This window comes from Alexandromys fortis, unplaced genomic scaffold, assembly GCF_014885135.2.
Source record: "Alexandromys fortis isolate MF-2015 unplaced genomic scaffold, M_Fortis_MF-2015_v1.1 scaffold_282, whole genome shotgun sequence".
In the NCBI taxonomy this organism is placed as follows: domain Eukaryota; kingdom Metazoa; phylum Chordata; class Mammalia; order Rodentia; family Cricetidae; genus Alexandromys; species Alexandromys fortis.
In genome coordinates this window covers 907,148-915,336 of record NW_026068199.1, presented here as the reverse complement: position 1 = coordinate 915,336, position 8,189 = coordinate 907,148, and the positions used below count along the sequence as shown (strand labels likewise).

The 8,189-nt window shown below is 50.9% G+C and overlaps 1 protein-coding gene across 4 annotated transcripts in view; it reads left to right on the top strand.

Moving 5' to 3' along the window:
• The first annotated feature begins 548 nt into the window (after positions 1 to 548).
• The window catches only part of Myadm (myeloid associated differentiation marker), an 11,302-nt gene continuing 3,661 nt past the window's right edge, over positions 549 to 8,189 (top strand). Inside the window, exons 1-2 of one of the 4 annotated variants that reach the window (XM_050129861.1) lie at positions 549 to 657; positions 4,552 to 4,639. The gene's annotated coding sequence lies outside the window, so the exon portion shown is untranslated. Of the gene's footprint in view, positions 658 to 1,872; positions 2,029 to 3,311; positions 3,379 to 4,294; positions 4,439 to 4,551; positions 4,640 to 8,189 lie in introns of those variants that run through there. The other 3 variants (XM_050129858.1, XM_050129862.1, XM_050129860.1) reach the window with 3 other exon arrangements.

Here is an 8,189-nt window from a genome sequence, read left to right as displayed (position 1 = left end):
ACACATTAAAAACGAATAAATCTAAAATAAATAAATAAATAAAGACAAACAAAAAACAAAATCCTGCCTTCCACAGACCAACAAGATACCTCAAGTGGCTAGAGGCGCTTGCTAATCAAACTGATGACCTGAGCTGGTTCCTCAGATCCTACATGGCGGAAGGAGAATACTGACCCCACAAGTTCTCCTCTTGACTTCCACATTTGCACTCTAACACATAAAATAAGTAAACGTGTTTGTGTTTAAACTAAACTAAAACCCTGCCTTACGCAGGCCAGAGGATGATGAAGAGGGTCTGTTTGTGTCTCTTCGCGGGAATGCAAAGTGAGTGTGCAGTTCTTCACCTACCCATTCCCTATACCTCGGTCCCCACCCCCACTTCGGCAAATCCTAAAGCAAGCGCCCAGGTCCCCCGCTACAGCTCCTCCCTCCACCGTAGGGCACGTTGCTGGCGGTTCTGAGATCCTGGACCCCTTCCGACCCTTCCCTTCGCAACGTTCCTGGCTCCCACTATAGGGCTGCGCCTCTAAACCTCCTTAGACCTCTTGGAAGACGACCAGAAGCAGCCGCGGGGTAGAGCCTAGCATCTGCAGCCGCCTCTAGGCCCCGCCCAGCAGCAGCGGAGCAGTGCCGCGCCCGGGACCGCTGCAGAGCGGGGTGAGTGAGGGCGACTAGGAGGGAGGGAGCCAGGTATCCCGGGTCCCCGCCCTGCCCAAGGGGCCGGCGTCGCGACCTTCAGCAGCTCCCTCGGCAGCACGACCTTCAGCTCCCTTTCCCATTTGGCTAGGTCCAGTCCTTTCAGGTCCTCAAATCCGACCAAAAAAAAAAAAAAAGCCCAATCCTAAAGCCCTTCCCTGCTTTGCCCCCCCTCCTCGGGCCACCACAGGGTCCACCGTATCCCTCCCATATGGTAGAACCCAGAATTCAGAACTCCAGGCTCCAGGCCCATCCTCGTAAAGATTCTGAGTCCCTCCCTGTTTCCTGAAGGCAGGAATGCTAGCCAAAAATAGCTCGCCCTTCTAGACTTAGGAGGCTCAGCAGACAACTAGCCACATATATTCTGAAAACCGTCTGATCGCTCAGACACCCCCTCTCCCCCAGAATTCCAGTAATTTAGTTACTTGTTCATCACCCCTTCGCCTCTCTTGACTGTGATCTTCAGAGGCGTGGCCCAGTCCTCTTGCCGCAGTTACAGTGCATGGCCCACTCCGGCCCACTCACGTCTAGGAAGAGCCCCCCCCCCCCAACACAGAAATATAGTCTTTGTTCTTTGGGGATGGAGCCTCGCTTCTCAAGGTTGCTTGCTCAGAACTCCTAAAAGCTCTAGGCCTGGCACCCTAAATTCCTTTCTTTTTCAGGTAGACAAGACCCTAGCCCATAGATTCTGTTAAACTGTGAGGTCTGGCCCTAAATACGCTGCGACCTGGATATGGTTTTTTTTTTTTTTCTTTCTTTCTTTTCTCCAGTCAGCGTTGGGGATCAGATAGACAAGGGCAGGAGCAGAAAGAGGGAAAATTGAATGAGGGGTAAGACTAGGCGTGGGTACCCACGCTAGGGGCGAGGGGGAGCGGGGAAGGGGACTCCATCTAAAAACAAACCGTAAACATGCAGGTTTCTACGGCAACGGCATTCTCGGGCCTACCCTGGAGAGTTCATTCTAGAGCTATGTCAAGGAGGATAGCCCCTGGGAGCCCCCGCGCCGCCAGCTGCTGTGTCTTCCTGTTTTGTCTCCACGTCAACGGTGACCTCAGCCCTGCACCCCCTCCCTGGTTGGGCTAGAAATAGGCGACGTTCTAGTCTTTAGAGGGGCGTGGTGTGACATTAGCCCCGCCTGGGGGCCGACCAGGGATAGCTCAAGCGGAGGAAAGTACCCCCTTCACGGTCCAAATCAGGCCCAAACCTTGCCCTCAACCCCGCCCTCGGCCCCGCCCTCGCACGCTTCTCAGATGGTCAACTCCACCCAGCCCAAGACCCTTCTGGTCTGCAGCTGTTGCTCTGTTTCTGCCGCAGACGCCACTGACCGGAGAGGTGAGGCTGCAGACCCCGAAGGGAAGGAGTGGGAGCCCAAGATCCAGGGGTCTAGAAAGAGAAGTGAGCAGGGATTCAGATGTCTGGGTCCCTAGAAACACTCCATTTGAGCCAGAACCCTGAGCTCATTCAGGTCTAACATGGTAACGAGAAGGGATTAGAGAGTGGGCGCCTGGCTCTGAGGTAGGACGGTGGGTGTTGAGCCCTTGAGGCTGAGAGAGGTGAGATGGGGTCTGGAATACTAGGTAAGACCGAACAGGCCTGGGATCCGGACTTAGATGGGTCTTGGGGCACGGAGGGCTGGATTTTGGGTTTAATCCGGAGGAGGGCGGGGGTCTGAATTTGTTCTGAGGGAGGAAGGACTGGGCTCTGAACTTGGACTGAAGGAGGCGGGTGCGACTGGGATCCGGACTCCAGGGTTTGAGGACCTGGAGAGATGGAGTATAGATGCTTGAATCTGAGGGGAGATGGGACTCTTGGATAAGAGGTTTGCATCTGGTACCCAGAAGTGCTCAGGATGGGGAGAATTCCGTGGTCTGAACCTCCTTCCAGAGGCCCTGTATGGGCAGTTGGAGTGTGGGAGGAGTTGTGGGATTAAGGCTGTGCCCACTGAAGGTGTGGGGCGTGGCCGGGAGTCTGATCAGGGCAGTGCCCGAGTCTCTGGAGTGATGGTTGACCTCAGGAGTGTAGCTGGGGGGGGATGGTAGCAGGGGTGCTGGGTGTGGCCCAAGAGAGTGGAACTAGATCTAGGAGGAAGCTCAAGGGGCGTTTCCTTGCCCTGCTTAGGTCTTTGAGCATTCCTGAGCTCTGATTTCAAACAGTGCTGGAGGCCCTGTCGAGGGGCAAGGGCGTAGTCACTCTTAGGTCTCACGTTTCCCTTTCTCTTCTCCCTCCTTTCCTAAACAACCTTCCTCCAGACCGAAGGATGTTTATGGCGGGACGGTAGCCTACTTCTTCTCCTTTTTTTTTTTTTGAAAGACAGGGTCTCTCCATGTATAACTTTGGTTGTCCTGGAACTTGCTCTGTAGGTAGACCTTGCTGGCCCTGAGCTCGCAGAGATCCGCCTGTCTCTGCCTCCTGACTGTTGGGATTAAAGGCGATCAGTAGCCCACTTTTGACAGTGTTGGGTATGGGACTAATCCTGGCTTCCCACTGGCTGTTCCAGGTGGAACTGAGGTTCTCCCTTCCTGTGGCATCTACCAGGTGAACTAGCACTGACCTGGGAACCTACATTTATTGTGTGTACCTAATTCTAATTTAGCATGAGTTTTACAGCCTGGAGCTGGGAAAGCGATGCGTCCTCCAGTTTAGCAAGGCGAATTCGGAGCCTTTTAAAGGAGTTCAGGTCTGGTGGGTACTCAAGAGTTTTATTTTCCTAACCACACCCCCACTGGTTGTTGGGGGTTGAACCCAGTACCTCCACCTACTTCACCACTACCGATCTCTCCCCCCCCCCTTTTTGAGTTTTGGTTTGTCTTGAAGTCTATGGCTACAGGAAGGCCTTGAATTTCCAATTCGGCCTTTGCCAGGGTTCTGGGAATACAGTCCTGCGCTACCAGGTCAGACTCATCTCCAATCCATTCTTGGAGGGGAAAAAAAAAAAAAAGATAAAATAAAAATTCCCAGTACTTGGGAGACAGAGGCATACGGATCTCTGTGAGCTCCAGGCCAGCACATAGCATGAGCTTGTCTCAAAATAGATTTTTAAAATGTACTTACTTTGCATGGGGTTGGGGACGCACATACCACAAGGCATGTGTGGAGGTCATAGGACAACTTGTGGGGGTCAGTTCTGTCTGGCTTCCAACTCACTTTTCAAGGAACCACACACCCTCTCGCCTCCTCCTAGAACCCAAGATTCTTCCCATCCCCCTACCCCCACACACTGAATCAGTTCTGCCTGGTTCTCCCAACTCACTTTTCAAGGAACTACAAATCAGACCCTCCCGCTTCTTTGGAAACGCGCGCGCGCACACACACACACACACACACACACACACACACACATTCACACATTCTCCTACACACACGTACACATACAGCCAGTCTCTAGCTAGGGTGTCCTGGAGGGGTGGGTAGCCTCCGAGTGGGTCTCCTGGATTTTGGCACCACCTCCTGGTCCCTGCCACATAGCCCAGACTGAGGCGACTTAAAGCCCTTATAAGGCGCGGAGACGCGGGGCGAGGCTGGGCTTCCCGCTCCCACAACCTCCGCCCAGGGATCTCAATCCAGCCGACTGCAAGGCTCGGCTAAGCGGTTAACATCACTCACGCCTTAGCGGTCCCGAGGGCCGGCCCTTTGTCCACTTTTGCTTCCACTTCGCCCACGCGGCTAATCCTAAGGGGAGGGACGAGAGGGCGGTGCTTCCTCCGGTTACTCTCTGAGACCTCACCCCGGTGCAGGCTGCCAAGTATGCGTCCCCAACGGGAGATTTGTCCCTGCTGTCGCGTCTAGGGCTCGGGGTTAGGGTGTTGCGAGGAAGGACAGTCTGAATTCCGTCCTGACTGCCTTTCTTTTTCTCAGGGCTTCTGTTCAGCCTTTTCCAGGTGCTCAACCATTTCCGCCTTCGCACCGTGATCTTCCTCCTTCCAATCTTCAGTTAAGACAGCAGGTGAGTGTGCTAGTGGCCCCATTTCCTAGTTCTTGAGAGTGGAACAGTTGTGGTCTGGACTGTAATTACAGTTCTTGAAGGTTAACGGCTGGGGTAGGAAGAGCTCCGAGTTTAAGGGAAAAGGCTGGGGGGTTCTGGATCTAAGGGAAGAGTATCTAGGGTGCTTTTCTTTTGAGTCTTTGGAGGAGGGCCTGGAGCCTGGACCCCTGAGCCTAAGAGCGAAGTGCTTGGAACCTGAACTTCTGAGTCTATGATAGGAGGGCTGGTGATTTCCTGGGTCTTACTAAGGGAGGTTGACCGGGAATAGTGAATTGGATCTGCAGGATCTAGGGCCCCATCTCTGGGTATGAGGGAGGAGGGGAATGGTGCCTCGATTTCTAGATCCCCGATAGAGGAGGAGCCTGGTAGGGTTCCAGATGATATAATCAGAGTTATCCATGTGCCTAAGAAGTTGTATCCAGGAGCTGGCTCCTGTGTACTTTTGGGAGCTCTTCTGGGACGATGTGAGCTTCCAGAGGTTAAAGCCTGCCCTTTTGTCTTTCCACGGGCCTGACCTTAGCATGACTTTTCCTGAGGGAAAGTTAGGAATAGCTTATGCTTGTCTCAGAGCATAAGATGATGTACCGCTGCGGGGTGGTGGGAAACAACTTTAATTCCAGCACAAGGGAGGCAAAGACAGGCGGATCTCTGTGAGTTCGAGGCCAGCCTGGTCTGCCGAGTGAGTTCCAGGACATCCAGGGCTACGCAGAGAAACCCTGTCTCAAAAACAAAAAAGGATGATGGACCAAAAAAGGATGATAATCTGTTAAGCCAGGTACAGCCTGTTGAGCCAGTGAGTTGATTGGGATACTTACAGGGAGGGGCATGGGCATCACTGAAAAACCATCCCAGCATAGGTGTTGAAAGATACATTTCTGGGTCACAGGTCGGTGGCCCTCGTACCTTTTACGTATGCTCAGCCATAGATGCCAGCGCGGGAAGATTCCTAATTTAGGCCAAAAATGGGTTCAGAGTCACGTGTGAAAACGACCTGGGACAGGAATAAGGGTGAGGTGTCCGGCCTGGACCATCCCAGCAACCCAGGAGTTAGTTGTATGAAACTTCAGATCGAAATATATTTTCAGTATATAGCCCATGTAACCCAGGTTGGCTTTGAACTCCCTGAGTAGCTGAGGATAGTCTTGAACTTCTGATTTTCCAGTCTCCACCTTCTGTGTGCTTACAATCATGTACCACCACACCTGGTCCATCCTGTGTTGAGGAGCAAACCCTCTACCAACAGAGCTGTAAAGTCATACCTTCCTCAGTTTTTTTTTTAAAGATTTATTTATTATGTATACAACATTTCTTCCATGTATGTTCACATGCCAGAAGAGGGCACCAGACCTCATCATAGATGGTTGTGAGCCACCATGTGGTTGCTGGGAATTGAACCCAGGACCCTTGGAAGAGCAGTCAGTGCTCTTAACCTCTGAGCCATCTCTCCAGCCCCTTTGGTTTGTTTTTAAAACGCAGCCGCGCTGAAATACTTCATTCAGGGTAACTTGAATGAATTTGTGTTCACGACCTGTTTGGCTCAAATAAACTATCATGTCTTTTTTTAAAAAAAAAAGAAAGAAATAAAGAAAGAAAGAAAGAAAGATACATTCCTGGAGCATACTTGTATGTAGCTGGGCAGAAGGTTTTTTGGGACAGGGTTTCTCTGTGTAGATCTGCCCATCTGCAACTCTTGTAGACTAGGCTATCCTAGAACTCAGAGATCCACCAGCCTCTGCCTCCCAAGGACTGGGAATTAAAGGCATTCACCACCACTGCCCAACTAAATAAAATGTCCACCCCTCACACTCGCCCCAATCCAATGAAATATCCACCACCCACCTGCATCCTATCTTAATTGTTCAATGCTTCCCTCCGACACACAGGGTTTCTCTGTAGCTTTGGAGCATGTTCTGGAACTCGCTCTGTAGATCAGGCTGGCCTCGAACTCTGCCTTGTGAGTGCTGGGATTGAAGGCATGTGCCACCATTGCCTGGCTGATGCTCATATATTCTTGTGGTGGGGCTTCAGTTTTGGTAAGGGACCTCATACCGTAATCTTGTAACTTTCTAAGTGTGTTTCCTGAACGTTGAAAGTTCCTATTATCATTTTTCTTTCTAACATGTAATTATTTCGTGTGTGTGTATGTTTTCTTTTGTGGTTTTTTTGTTTGTTTTGTTTTTGTTTTCCGAGACAGGATTTCACTGTAGTTTTAGAGCCTGTCCTGGAACTAACTCTTGTAGGCCAGGATGGCCTCGAACTCACAGAGATCCACCTGCCTCTGCCTCCCGAATGCTGGGATTAAAGGTGTGTGCATACCTGAGGCAAGTGTATGGAGGTCAGAGGACAATTTGCAGAATTCAGTTCTATGCACCATGTGGGTCTTGCGAGTTGAATTCAGGACTGCCATGCTCTGTTGCAAGTTCCTTTACCTGCTGAGCATCTAATTTGGCCCGGGTCTTCTTAGCTTTTGAGTCATTTGAGCCTCTCCCCTCCCTCCAGCAGCTGATGTTAAGTCAGAGGAAATAACTGTAGAATGATACTAGCAATAAGGAAGTTTTATTTTCCAGGGTCTGGGAACCACCTCCCTAGCATCAGCTGAGAGGTCAACAGTCATGCTGAGGAGGGCTCTGGCATCTGGTCTTTGTTCTGAGTGTCCAGGACAAGAAAATAGAAGCTGTGGTTGTCACTGGAAAAAAACATGGTAGTCCTTCTACCCCCATCCTATATCTGGGTCACATAGGACATCAGAAGAGTGTGAGGCCTGTCCTGAGGTCCAACCCTGCAGGACTGATCTTGAAAACTAGAAATTTCAGTGGATGAAGCTGGGCCACTGACCGGTGGGAGTGGAGGGAGTTGGATTTTTCTGAACAAGTGAGGAACCTGTTGACTGAGTCCCTATAGGAAGTGATAGGCTTACTGATAAGAAAGAGGGAACTGAGCTGTCTTTTCGACACGTTTCCAAGTCTGAAGTAGGATTAGGGGGAGGATGGGTGAAACTTAGGGGAGAAAGAAAACTTGATGTTCTGGATCAGGGGTCTCTGGGAGGGCAGTGAGAAGGATGGAGGTCCAGCGCTCTGGTTAGATGTGGGAGCTGGAACTGAAGTTGGAATATTGGATGTGTAGGGGCTGCTAATGTCTAGGTTGCTTTTACATAAAAGAAATCTTTTTGCGGGGCAGTGGTGGCACACGCCTTTAATCCTAGCACTCAGGAAGCAGAGACAGGTAAATCTCAGTGAGTTCCAGGACAGCTGGGGCATTTATACAGAGAAACCTTGTCTTATATTGAAAAAAGAAAAAAAAAAGTCTACTCACAGGGCCTAAAGTATGAGGAAGTTTGAATCTTGGCTGTGGGGAAACTACAGATGCCTGGCTTGCTGCAGGGTCAAAGGGGGAACTCTGTTCATAGGGCCTGGGGTATAAAGCCCCAGGTCATGCAGGGGAGGAAATGACACAGGCAGGATCTTAGACCATAATGCTTTTTTTTTTTTTTTTTTTTTTGCTGGTGGACCTC